General features: G+C 37.8%; 1 protein-coding gene across 1 annotated transcript in view; it reads right to left on the minus strand.

The window, feature by feature from the left end:
* LOC140148881 (lethal(3)malignant brain tumor-like protein 4) overlaps positions 1-9,665 on the minus strand; it is a 33,690-nt gene extending 24,025 nt beyond the window's left edge. The window contains 1 exon segment of the mRNA XM_072170975.1: positions 9,329-9,665. The gene's annotated coding sequence lies outside the window, so the exon portion shown is untranslated.
* Positions 9,666-14,766: the final 5,101 nt, after the last annotated feature.

Below are 14,766 nucleotides of genomic sequence, written 5' to 3' on the forward strand. Positions count from 1 at the left end.
ACATGATGATAAATAACATAAAAATCAAACAAAATAACAAGCCAATTCAGATACACAATAGAAGGCAATTTGGCAAATAAATTAGTCTAATCAACTGACTTAAAACTATCCACAATGAAGCACCTTAAGGTGAATGGAAAGTATAGTACAGTCTGTCATCTGCATTGAAAAGACCATGTCTCCAGAATACCTATGTGGGTCGTTGGGATCAAAAGATCCAGACAGTGACAAGAACTTTTTGAGATTTGAATGAACTTTCGTCCTTTATTTCTCCTGAGCAAAAGGATTACAGTGGCTGCACCAGGGGAATGGAGGAGGGGGCATTCATTTTGGGCTTTGCCCTCCCCTCCACACGCACAGTTTCTTCTCCTGTAAAAATAAGAAATTGGGCAGGTTTTAAGTTTTCAACTATTTGGGCAACTAATGCCCAATTTTAGGATCTCACCTCCCCCAGAAAAAGTCCTAGTGCCGCCAGGGGGTTGTAGTCATTTACTTTGCTTTTTTTTTTTCAGGAGTTCTACATATGCAGACACATTTCAAGTTCATTTGATCAATTAGCTGGTGCTTGATTTGATAACATAACCTTTTCTTTATTGAAGTCTTTGCCCCGGGGAGTTTTTGTTGTGCATTTCAGTGCCCCCCCCCCCCAGGGATTGAGGCTGTATAATAGTATTGATAGCACATGTGTGTAACTATGAACTGTTTCTCAGAACACCCCCTATAAAACATAGTAGCAACAGATCCCAAAACCCGGGCCCTAGGCTTAAACATGCTAAAAACCAATGTGTTATTAGAATGCAATTAAAAGACATGTGTGACCATCCAGCACAACTGAGCACTGAAGTCGCCAATCATCATTTATGACTGAGATATTCAACCAAAATATTCTGCTTGAAATTAGCTTTAAAATGATGTATATCATGTCTATAGTACTTGACATTTAAGAAGTGAAAAATCAATAAAACAGTCAATAAATGCTTTGTTTCCTATTGTTTATTGTTAAGTTCAATGGAGCATATCTCAATAGTGGCACTGGAGACATCCGGGCTCAGTTGTGGTGGATGGTCACATTTGACACTGCCCAAAAGACTCCACTTTTCCCCTAGCTTCCCCCTACCCCAAATGCAGTATTTTTTATAAAACAAAGTGTACAAGGCCAGGTTTGCTTTACAAACAAGTTCAGTGATTATAAGCCTACCTGATCCCTCTGCTAACCTGAATATTGCAAATGACACCTCCACATAGACCCAGATATAAGAATACATCATGAATGCATCTGCTTGGCACCAAATGACCTTTACAGAAAGGCTAAAGGCCAAACATTGTACAATCTTAGTAATTCAACTGCATATCCTGTTTCTCTTTCAGCCTTTTAAAAACACAATTTCAAGTATATTTTGCTGAGAAGAAGTTGGCCAAATCTGATAAAGGTAATTGAGAAGTTTAGGAAAATATGTGTAAGATTTAATGTTTGGATTGTAGTTTTTCAACTTTAACAAGTTATAATACCCCCAAAGTAAACAAAGTCCAAACAAACCTGGCAATTTTAAAAGTGGGGGGGTGCACCTTTGACAAATATTCTGCACAAGCGCACTTTTCAATCATATCAAAAAGTCCACTTTTTTGGAAGTCCTGCCCCCCCACCATTCCTGCGTACAGGTCTGATTGATAATAAGATTGAGTATCATAACTTTATGCATTTAGGCAGATTCATTTCCAGGATTTATGATTTAAGCCATAAGCCATGATAACACTAAAACAGGAAGGGCTGGATAATTGCATGTATTTCCTTTTTTTTTTTTTTTTCCTTTATGTTTTATATACATGTACATGAGACAGGAAAAACACACAATACATGTATTCAAAATAGGAAACAATGTAAAAAATTTGACATTGAAATTCAATACAATAACAATGTTGACATTTTTGATATCATTACTTTTTAAGAGTAAATTTGCCACAAATATATTTCTTGGTCAGATTCTTCCAAATCAAAGGATAATTTTCACAAACCAGGCACGTAGTAAGATGACCCGGCCAGGGGGCAGTCAAAGGACCGAAACACACAAGAATTATCAAGTCTCAAGCTAAAAATTCAAAAAAATTGAGTTATTTGCAAAAAATGGGGCAGCCATGGTCACTCTGGTCACCCCACTTGTGACACGCCTATCACAAACATTTTGTTTTTTCCAGAATCCACCCGATTCAAAACAAAAGTGACAAATGTGTGATTCATTTGTGTGACCAACTTCTAATACTGTCATACAGTTTATTCAAACCTTTCAAAGGGTTTGTCTTATTCTAGATAGATATCAAATTCAGTCAAATATTAATTGCCTACTATAGCAGATACAACACATTGTTGGGGACAGGTAAATGGCGAGTTAAGAATGGGCGAGTTAGATGAAAAGCGAGTTAGATTGGCGAGTTACCCCCTGCAGAGATTAAAGTGTGACCCCTGCTGAGAATACGACAAGTCCCATCGGCGAAGTTAAGATTTACAACAAGTCCTGCCGGGCGAAGTTACGACAAGTCCCATAAGCGAGTTAGGATTTTTACGTCAAGTCCCGCCGGCGAGTTAGGATTTTTACAGCAAGTCCCGCCGGCGAGTTACGACAAGTCCCATTGGCGAGTTAAGGTTTACAACAAGTCCCGCCGGCGAGTTACGACAAGTCCAATAAGCGAGTTAAGATTTTTACAGCAAGTCCCATTGGCGAGTTATTTTTCAAATCTCAAATGCTTTTATATATATTTACTTCTCACCAACTGTTGTTGTCTGCCATTTGTCAAGAAGGCTAATTATCACATGCTGGGTAATTAATAATGGTTCAGGGCACCTATGTTCAGGGTAATGTATTGGGTAACCTTGGAGCAATTGATAATTTTAAGCAGATCTGCAAGTATGGTGAGAGTACATGGATAATTAATTAATATTATAATATTACAAGGTAAAATTGAAGACCTCACAGGAAAAACCTACATCCAAGTCCTACATGTAACTTGCCAATGGGACTTGATGGTCTTGCTGTAACTCGCTCGCAGGACTTGATGGTGTTGTCGTAACTCGCTTGCAGGACTTGATGGTGTTGTCGTAACTCGCTTGCGGGACTTGTTGGTGTTGTCGTAACTCGCTTGTAGGACTTGCTGGTGTTGTCGTAACTCGCCGATGGGACTTGATGGCGTTGTCATAACTCGCCATCAGCTTACTTCGTGGGGGTAATTGACAAAAACCTAATCTCTGTGGGGGTAACTCGCCTTTTAACTCGCTTTTCTTTAACTCGCCTTTTTTTTAACTCGCCTAGTTACAGCTCCCCACATTGTTGGACATTTTTCCAACAAATCCAGGCTGTCGGTCAATCATCTGCCAGTCATGCATAGCGTGATATTACAATGTATATGCATGATCGCCTGGTAGGCTGAATTTGTTTGAAAAACGTTCCATGATGGGTTGAATCCCGGGGGTTGAATCTGCTTTCTAGTATAGTGTAAACAGGTACAGTTAGGATGCCGACAAATATGTAATTGCATTATTTTCGGTGAAAATCACATTTAATTTTATCAAAAACCATGAGTGATCCTTTGCCCTATATACCATCACAATTTGATTACCATTTACAAAGTTGCCTATCATATCAATGTTCTGTACCGAGAAGCATCATTATATAATAAAGTATTGAATTTGACTTAGTTGCTATCAAATTGCATCTTTTCAAACTATAAATGTTCATCCTCAGTCAAATTGATCACCTGCTTGTGAATGAGCTACATGTTGTACGTACTTTATAATACCATCAACAAATTTCCCCCAAAGAGCAGCAAACAAGTAACAGCTACAGCAGTAAGGGTCAAGGGCTAATGAGCTTGTTATCCAATTGAGTAACTTCTTTTCACAAACATTAATGCTGCCAATATTTGTATATGTTTTTTAATTCCAAATTCAGTAGATTTTTTTTTCAAATTCTTCCGAGTTCAATTATTAAAGAATCAAGTTGACTCTCACCAAATGACTATATTTGCCAAGGATAAACAGCTATTTTTTCCTGCTGTAGCTGCTCTCATATGTGCTACTATTTTCATGTTTGGGGAAATTTGTCACCGGTGAAATACCTTCCGAATATGGCCGCACCAGGAACACCCTAAAAGTGTCTCCCTACATACATGTATGTCCTGAAGTTTAATACTGTTTCCTACATTACATTGCATTACATTGCTGTAGCTTGTAGGCTATCAATAATACATTGATCTATACTGTCAACTTCAATACATGAATCGCTTGAGTAAACACCCAGGTCACAAAACAAAAACTGTATACAGCCTACTTGTACTTGCAGCATTCAAATCTCTACAAGGGCATTAAGATTTTTTATGGGGGTGGTTGACTGAACTTTTTATGTCATAGTAATACGCTAACATTTCACACCCCTCACATTCCTGATCAGGTACATGTATGGTGTTTTTTTTGCCAGTTTAAGAATTTTTTTTAATTGTAGATTATTGTTCTACTACTAGGCGGTCACCAGTGCCGCCGAGAGCCATTACGGGCCCAGGCCTCTGAGGTCTCTTTTCTTTGCTTTTATGGGCCCCTTAAGGTATGTTTTCTTTATTTTTTACGGGCCCCCTAGGACCCCAGAGTATCGCACCCCCTTAATGCTAAATAACGGCGACACTGGCGGTCACCCATATTTGGCGGTTCTCAGCTGTTGCGATTACCTGACTGATGGTGACTGCACCCACCAAGTTTCATGCCCATATGAAACATTTTACTAATTTGACCTGGTGACCTGGATGACCCTGAAATGACCTTCTAAAAATTTGGCTCTCAATGTTGACTGTAACCACCAAGTTTCATGCCCAACTACACATATGACGGTTGTTACAATTTGACCTCAGATGACCTTGGGTGACCATGACCCATCAACTAAAGCAAACTTGTTCTGACAGTTTTACTAATTTGACCTCAGATGACCCCTGGATGACCTCAGGTGACCTTGACCCACTAACAAAAACTTGTTCTATCTTGGGTCAAGATGCACCCACCCACCAAGTTTGAGTAACGTGCGACCCCTATTCTCCGAGAAAATAGTCGGAAAGACCTATAGACAGACATTGCGTATTATTATATAGATGTGATGCAAAATGAGATTCTGGGGAGGGGGGTGTAAAATTCTCACTTCCAAGGCCAAAGGGGGTCGAAATTTAAAACTGCTCAAATTGTGATCAAACTGATGCCAAGTTAAGTTATTCCTGCAGGATTCAGAAAATATACACACTTACCTACCTACACGTGTGCGACTTATCTTGGTGGAGTTAGGAGCAAAAATGTTAGCAGGGACACAAGTGGGCCTGAAGATATAAAAGCCCTGATCACAAAAAAAAACCAAAGACAGACTGAAAATAACTAGAGCGATAACCGCACCATAGCTGAACCATGTGGCTTCGGCAGTATATTGTGGTAGGCCTATACCACTGTCATCATTGCATTTAAATTTCAGCTCAATTGAATCATTTTGAAAACTTGACATTTGACCCCTTTATTGCCCCTTAATGACCTTAAATGAATTTTAAAATATTTTTTAAATGTTCACAATGTCATAAGGATCATTGCATTTAAATTTTAGCTCAATCGGAGCATTTTCGGTTAAAATGACCTTTTTTGACCCCTGTGACCCCAGGATGACCTCTGCCGTTTGGAAATATTTTTATTATATTCTTTCATATGACACCACTCATGGGGTCATACCTTCGTGGCATTTAAAGATATGTCCATTTCAGACCAAATGGTTAGTCAGTTAGTAAGCTAGTAAGTAAGCTAGTAAGTAAGCTAGTAAGTAAGCTAGTAACATTCACTCATATAGGCTGATACCATTTCATGGTTCAGCAAAAATAAACCCCAATTTAAAACTGAAATTTTCTAATACTCATGTGGTGCGAGGGCAGTGGACATATTGTAATATTTTCCTACTGTTTTCCAATGCCTTTTTAGGTGTAACATCTAAAAGGTTTCAAAAATTGTTTGGCCAAGCTGCAATTGGACCTGCTAAAATTGCTTGGCCCCCTCTTGAGTCCTGCTAAAAATGCTTGGCCCCTATAGGCCTGATTCACATCCATTGCACCAACTCTTACTTGTTTCCCCACAACAACATTATTTAGTTGTTTTTCCTCAGCCCAAGACCCTTTATTTTTCTTGTTTTCACCTAAAGACCCCAAATGATATTTTTCTGTTTGCCCACCCCCCTCCCCCCATATTGTTATGGTTTCCCCATCCCTGCCCCAAAGTCCCCATATATCCTCATTAGCATAGGCCAGGGGTGTAGCCAGCTTTCTTGGTCAGTGGGGGGGGGGGGCAAATAAAATTTTGGGGGCACAAAAAAAAAAAAATTGCAGTTGCATCATACAATACATAGAGACTGTATGTCTTCGAGCCTCCCGAAAAGGGCCTTATTGGGATGATGTGCGCTCGTAGCGCGAAAAAAATGGTATTTTACACTAGTTTTCGCCCATTATCCGGATAAAAAAGGGCTTTATTGTTACAATGTGCGCGCGTAGCGCTGAAAAATTTTGTATTTTACACTATTTTGGCCCTGAATTTTGCTAGAAAAGGGCTCCTTGCCCTTTTTCTTTTCCTTTGCCCTCCTGATTTTCTCTTTAATTTTTTGTCAGAGGGGCACTTTTCCTTTCATTTTGTTTGTCAGGGGGGGCACTCTGCCCCCCCGCTGGCTACGCTGCTGGCATAGGCGTAGATCCTGTGGGATGGGGCATTGGGGCCTGGGGGAAACCCCCCCTACATTTTGCCAGGGGTAATGGTGCATAAAATCATCCCCCCCAATGTTGATGCCTGTATGTGGGTTTCTGACCAAATTAACCTCATATTTGGCCATTTTAACCCTAAAAGTGCCTATTTTTGTGCGCTTGGTGCGAATTTATTCCTTCTTTTGTAGGCCTACAAAATGTACCATATTTCACCAGTTTAGCTTCAATATGGCAACATTTGGCGCAGTGTACCATAAATTTATTTTGTCGAAAAAGGTCCCCATATTGTGATGAAATTTGGTGAGAGTACGGTATTTGACCAAATTTGGGGGTCATTTCAAGGTCATCGGGGGTCAAATATATTAAGATTGCAAGATTTTCATGCAATTTGGTGAACAGTAACAGAAATGGAAGTCAAATATTTTCATGTTCATTTCAAGATCATTTTGAGGTCATAAAAGCCAGTATTTTGCATGGTAATTTCAAGGTCATTATGGAATATGGAGGTCATCTGAGGTCAAATAAGTAAATATTTTCTTTATTACCGCTTTGGGTACAACATGACAGCCAGGAGGACCTTGCGGATACAAATCGGCGAAAAATACAGCGGTTACAAACTGCTGTATTTTTTCAACATTCCTTTTACTAGGGATGTTTGAGAGGAAAAAATCCCTCACTAATTCTGCTTTTATGTATTTGAACGTTTCAAAATGTGGCCTGTAAGACTCCTGTAAATGTGTGCTATAAAATATCACCCCCTACTTTTGACCCCGCTTTTGACCTCCCAAAAATTGCCTCCTCCTGGCTTTAAATTTTTTGGCTTGCCAACCCCCCCCCCACCATTTTACTCTCCCCAGGGCTATACTGTGCACAGCCCCCAAAACATCCCATCCATAATAATATATCATTGAGTTTTGCATAGGCCTATGACTTGTAAGAGTAATTGGACAAAAGACCATGAAGATACAAAAGTGTAAAATTTATAAACACGTTTTTAGGCCATTGTTTACTTTTATTTATTTGCAAAATGTCAACAAGAAATGTGTCAATACTGTCATACAGATTCCTTACCTATAAATGATATATAACACTGTATAAAATTGATGCTTCATTGAAAGTCTATGACAATATAACAATCAACATCTACTGATACCAGCTGTTCTCCGCACATTGAATGGACCACATGTACCAGTCTACCAGAAAGACTGCATCCCGGGGGGATCACTCACATAATTGGTCTGTACGCATGCGTGACCAAAAAAACAAGTAAAAGGGGGTGTTTTTTTTAGGCAAGGCAAGTTACGCGCGTGACGCGTTTAGGGTCTAAAAAACAGTGTTTTTTAAGAATAAGGGTAGTTTTCTGAAACTGGACAACTTGTTTAGGGTACCTTTTCAAATTTTTGGTAAATTATGAGTCCAAAAAGGGTACATTTGTTGCATTTTCACCAGCCAAAAACTGATTAGGGGGTAAATTCTACACTAAATTACCTTATTAAGGGCTAAATTTGCTGGTAGGGTAAAACTCGTTTAGGGGGTGTTTGAAAAAAATTGGTCACGCATGCGTACACTGTCATATTTGAGTGGCCCCCCCGGGGACTGCATCATCTTCCATGCCCCACTGCTGCGACGATGGTGCTGGTGGTGCACATGGCGAACTTTGTTATAACCTTATGCAAATGAGCTGACCGTACGTGCGCGAAGCCATACACACCAGAATTACAACACCCAAAATAATCAAAATATCTCAAATTAAATACTTCAGTGAAAAATAAACAACACCAAACGACAGAACACATGAACATACATTTTGTAGAACACCATTGGGGTCAATACAGCGCAATTCCATGGCCATATTTTGACTTCTAAAAATATAAACACGAGAAATGCATTGAAAACTATAGCGAAATGGCGTTCTCCTATGTTCTCTGTGGCAAAAAACGCAAACATACAGTCCAGAAATTGCCAAATAAACATATTTCCTTTGCGAACTATAGTTGTTAGAATGCAAAAAACAAAATAACAAAATATATAGAAACATCTGAACACAAAATCAATCGTCATCATTTATTCTAAATGCCTATTTTAATGACTTACTTTTTTGAGTCTAAAACAGCCTTTCTTCAATGTGCTGTACGCAGTAATGAAGGACATGCGACATGCGGTCTTTTTATCGTGTGAATTTTGTCATGACTTCCGCGACAAATTTCTTCCAATTAACTCAACAAAACACCAAACGAGGAATTTAACGTCAGAAAATAAATTATCAACAATTCTTTTAAAGTTTTCTGGCATTGATATGCTATCAATTTTAATCATTGGAAAATTAATCCATGAAAATATTCTATAAATTACCAAAAAGTGTGCCCTTTTCAGCACTTCAGCAAATCGAAACTTTGTCAAAAACAGCACAAGAAGCAGTAAGCTTGCACAGTTTTCCTTCTATTTTTTCGCTTTAACAATTTTAAAAACGGAAAAAGAGCTTCACAAAAGCGAATAACAAATAGTGATCTTTCATTCTGTGGTATTTAAAGTAGTTAAAATCCTGTTATGAGGCGAGAAAAAATGAAAATTTTCTTACCCGTTCTGCGAGTTTTTGATATCCGTACGAGCTCTATGCAATCATCAAAGCTCGCAAGGCAATGGCGATGGACTCTGTTTGCATAACAAATGAGCTCTTCCCGTCTTATTGCTGGCCCCTCTGTATTTCGTCTAAAACACTCTGAAATACGTTTTTCTCGCTTAAAATGCCTAAAAACGATAAACAAACTCTTCAAAACTACAGAAAAAATATCGTTCTTCAGATTTTCATTTGTTTTCTGCGTTTTTCATAAAGCTTTTTATAAGTTTTTGGGTAGCATACGTGTATCCACACGCTAGGATATATGTTCCATTGACCCGTTGTGTATCATACACACAAACCTTTACGTATGATTTTTGTACCAGCGCTTTACCGCACATGTGCGGAAACAGCTCACTCAACTCAACTCAACTCCTATATCAGACATGGCCGCCGATAAAAAGTAGAGGAATATAAAACTGAAAACTGAAAAAATAAACCAATCTCTTCTTTCTCCACATATATAGATAAAAATAAAAATAAAACCAAAATAACAAAAATCATTTCTGCCAATGAGTCCAAATTGCAAGACTATCATTGACTTTAGTTTGATAAAAAAATAAAAGCAATTTCTACATGCTGTATCATGGTATTGTTTATTTTGGTTTGTATAAAATTGTTTACCTCAATAAAAGAAACAATATTATGGGCACTGATCTATTAGCTCTCAAAATAATTATTTGGTAAATTTTACAAGATCATACTACAGCGACCAACTAGACTAGAGATCAGAAGCTATCAGAAGCCCCTGAAGGCTAGCATTTACTTAGAAAGCTTATAGGCCTATTATTGGACCTGTCCTTTAGGACATAAGCATTGTAAATAATCATTGTAAAAACATTTTTTTTAAAGGTAAGATTAAATTTTAGCATAAGAAGTTTGAATGTGACATTTGAAGTACTTTCATGACTCGCTGCATCTGTAGGACCCAATGAGTGACCTTGTGGAATGCCACTCAGTGCTGAGGTGGGATAGGCGGGGGCTTGTAGAATGATAACTTATCCCAGAGAAAAAAGAAAATGGTGCCCAGGCCCATCGGCCTACAGGGGGTACACCCCCCCTCCCCCGAATTGCAAAATAAAAAAAACTAATTCGTGAGCATAGGCCTACTGCGAGGTTTCTTACATGCTTCAAAAAGATAAAATTTTTGGGAAGTTCATAAAATTACCCCTCCCTCCTGGAAAAGAGTCCACTTTTACAAAATCAGCACCCAAAAAAATCCTGCATACAGGCCCGCTTCCCCCCCACCCCCCACCATGATGATCAGGCAGCTCTGTATGAGTGAATGGATATGCAAGACTGGGCTCCGAGAGTGGCACCAGTGTGGGCTTGGAGGCCGGGGGACTGGACCAGCAGTTAAATGGAAAAAAAAACATACCCTTGCAAAGATTCCAGCAAAATAAATGGAAAAATTGGGACTTTTATTTTTATTTTTTGATATTAACCATCTGAGACCAAATTAAAAAAAAGGTTTGTCTCAAAGCTCCCGCGCGCATTAGATTATTCATCCGCATTAGTAAAAAAAAATGCTGTTTTTGACATTTTTTTTGAAATTTCCAGAATTCACTTTTTTTACTACGCAACTGAATACGTCCTCCTCTATTTTTCCCTGTACTTGAGTCTGGTGTGGGGGGGGGGAAGTACATAAAGATGAACCACCAGACCCCTGCTCTTAGATTACTTCTCTTCAATACAATAGCAGCATCACTTTATTGTTCAATACAACACTTCATACAGTAGAATAGGACTGAGGATTTTCACATTTGAAAAAAAATCTTTGGAAAAAAAAAGCAAACAAAAAAAAACCCCTGTATTTTGCATTAGTTTGTCAGAGTTGGAGAGCTTTGAGACAAACTTTTTTTTAAATTTGGCCTGATCAGATTAGGTTTGCTTCCACTCAGACAATGGTCACACTAGGGTGGCAAGGGGATTTTTGGCATATAGAAAACAAGAAATTACAATTTTTTTCTTTAAATGTTTTATTGCATTTTTGGGGCACCCGCTACGACGGGCCCCTTATTTGTCTTGACTTTGTAAAAAGCTTCTAATTTCGGTCTTGCTAGATTTACTTTGCAACTGTTTTGCTTAAAAGTATGCCCAGCTTAGAAATAAAAACACAACTTGCTTGGTTTTGATTTTGATTTTATTACTCTTTACTAATATGCATTGAATGCAAGTAAAGTAGTTCTATATACAGCGGGAATTAACGCTTGAAATACGAAATTAATAAAAATGCCTTTATGTCTTTTAAAAACGCTTTGAAGAGATGGCGCTATTACGATCGCAGAGTAGGCCTATGACCCAGGTGAAGAGCGACATGTTATTTAAAACAGTTACCTTTACAAAAATCCTTAAAATCCTGTGCGTATAGGCTTGTCATCTTTGCTTGAAATACAAAATTATTGGGTTAATAAAAACACCCAATACACCGTGACTTTTGTGTCGCTTAAGCATGTTAAACAAGTTCAAATGTTCTTAAAACCTGATATCCGCGGCGACTTTCCGTTAAATCAATAACCAGGCATGCAATATTCTCAGGTACATTATTACAACCGACAGTTATATCATAATGTCCACTTGGAAAACAATCCTTAACAAATCTAAATAAAATAATTCTGCTCCAACAACCCTCCACAACATGATTTCCTAACAATAGTAACCGAAATGGTAAGATCTTTATTCCTTTTTATTTGAAACCAACCCTCTTTCATCCCAGGCAGTGCAATTTTACACCTCTCACACTGCAATAAATATGCTTTATTTTTCCTAATCTTTCATTGCTTACTATGCTAATGTTACATTATTGTTTTAAAGAAAATAAATTGTATCCAAACGGTTACATTTCAGCCCCGGGGTGGCACTTCAATATGAAATGGATATAGGTGTAGGGCTGGCCAGTAAGGGGCATCCGGTGAGAGCAAAATATGGGGTCACTTGCAAGCCTGATAGCATGATTTTTGGAATTCTGTGAGACCAAAAATCAGTGTACAAAATATGGGGTCATTGGTTGAGAGAGGGATTGTTTGGATTTAAATTAGCGGGGCATTGGTTGAGAAGATGACCTTTTTTTAATGGGGTCTTTGGGTGATAGCCAGTGATAGACGACTCGTTGCTGTTCAGATAGATGGAAATATTAGGGTCTAGGTCTTTGGGTGACAGATCTAAAGGAAAAATATGGGGTCTTTGGGTGACAGAGCATGTGCTGGTAATGGGGTCTTTGGGTGACAGCGATGGTGAAAAGGGAGGTCTTAATAGCCCTACATACGCGCGTTACCTCCAAAGTGGGAGTGCCCCCCCTCCAGATTTTATAGCACATCACATCAAAGCTCCCATTGGGCGCCCCATTCCTTTTTTAAAGGAATTGTTATTATTATATATATAAAAAAAAAAAAAAAAATTATCAACAAATCACAAAATAATCAACTACAACATCTAGCAAACTACACATTTTAAGATGATTACAGAGTGGCAGAAAATTCAAAGTATACAAATATAATCATGCAGTCATACCTTTAAAAAGAAATTACTATTTGGGGGAATGCTAACTATTGGTGTATACAGTACACATGTGTGACCAAAAGTGCCTCAAAAAAGGGGTGTTTTAAGTTGTTGAGTTCCCCTCGATTAACCCCCCTTGCAGTAAGGGCCCAACAGATGTGTATTCCCAGGATTTTGTAATAGTGTTTTATCTGTTTTTCTCATTGAAGCAAAAAAAGACCAACCATGACAAAATGATGTATACCGAATTACTGGTGTTAGGGACTGTACAATATGTGTGGTCATTGTAAAAAGGTCTTTTTGGGGGTCTAAATATGTTACATTTTAAGTGAGCAACGTATCATGGTCAGTTGTTTGTGGGGGCAAAGACAAAAAAAATTCCAAACAATTTTGCCAGCTGTGTTATAGATGTTTGTAACAATTTAAATTGTACACGATAATTTAGTCCAAAATTAAGGTGAAATTTGCCATTTACCAGACCAGTTTTCAATTTTACACAGGGAGTTATTAATTAAACTCATTTGGGGATTCAACCTCCATAACCCACTGCTGCTTCAGTGTATAGAAAAACAGTATGAAAATACATTAATGTGACATGAGCTGATACACTCGATCAGACATTTTACAGAAAGGTGCAAATGTCGGTTATATAAAGGGTACGTTTTAATAATATTCATAAAACATTTTGAAAACGTAATGCAACTATATTGACAAAACATTTTGCAAAATTTTGGGTTGCAACGTTTATATGTTACAAGCTTTTTTAGTGAATGACAAGTTTCTCATGTATATTTTATTTTTTGCTCCTATTTTTGCCTGTATATCAATTTCACAATTGCCAAATGTTGCTAGCCTGATTGGATTATATCACATCACTATGCAAAATACAGACTCAGTACAAAATGAACATACAGGGATGTGCCGCAATAGTATTTTTATAGCCTTTTGGTATACAAATGACCCCTATTTTTAGGCCAATTTTGGTATATGGATGGGGCCTTTTTTTTCTTCAATATTTTCTCAATTTGTCAGAAAATAGGCATTTTTGCCTCAATCTAGCCAAAATTTTGCCAAAATTTAGGGGGAAATTTGTGAAGACAATTTGGGTTAAATTCGGCCGAAAATTTTGACTTTTATGAATCCAAATCATGAAAATTGGTATTTTGGTTAACTTTCAAATTCTCAATGGCACACCCCTACCCAAATCCCACACATATACCCAAACACATATTTGGCAATAAATAAGATTTTGAACTGAACTGATTTCAGAAATGTAAATTGCACAAATTGTTCTTTGAATGCTGTAATAAGCTTAAAATGACATCAGAAGCCATATTTTAAAATCCATATTGGTTCTACCATGGAAATCATGGAAATAGTAGCTATAGAGATGGTTCTACTAAGAATGAGCTGTGTGCACTCCTTTAATCAAAGGAACTTGCATTTCCAGTACACATTGTACCCAGGGCTTTGAACTTGCTTAATTGCATTTAAAATAAAAGCTGGTAGTATAAGTTAATATTAAAGCATGATAAGGCAGTGTCTAGCAATATATGATTCCTTTGTACATAGCCATTGAATGACTCATATCATGGCATGGGGAAACCCAGCCCCTGAACAGTTGCTGCCATTGCAAGTTTAAGGCTAGTTTAGACACGGTGCTGGAAATACAGAAAAAGTCACAAGTCATTATCTCATTTATGTTCCTTTTTGTGATCAGGCTAAAAAGTAACATTTTTGTTTAATGTGTTCCAAAACCAAAAGGCAGATGCCTTTTAATTTATTTTATTTAATGTCAAGGATTTACGGTAAATAATAATTCGCTATGTGAGCGCAACATAGGTATCAACAGTGGCAATTTTTGTGTGTTTCAATTTGCTTACTTGCTTTATATATAACTT

Source organism: Amphiura filiformis, chromosome 3, assembly GCF_039555335.1.
Source record: "Amphiura filiformis chromosome 3, Afil_fr2py, whole genome shotgun sequence".
Taxonomy (NCBI): domain Eukaryota; kingdom Metazoa; phylum Echinodermata; class Ophiuroidea; order Amphilepidida; family Amphiuridae; genus Amphiura; species Amphiura filiformis.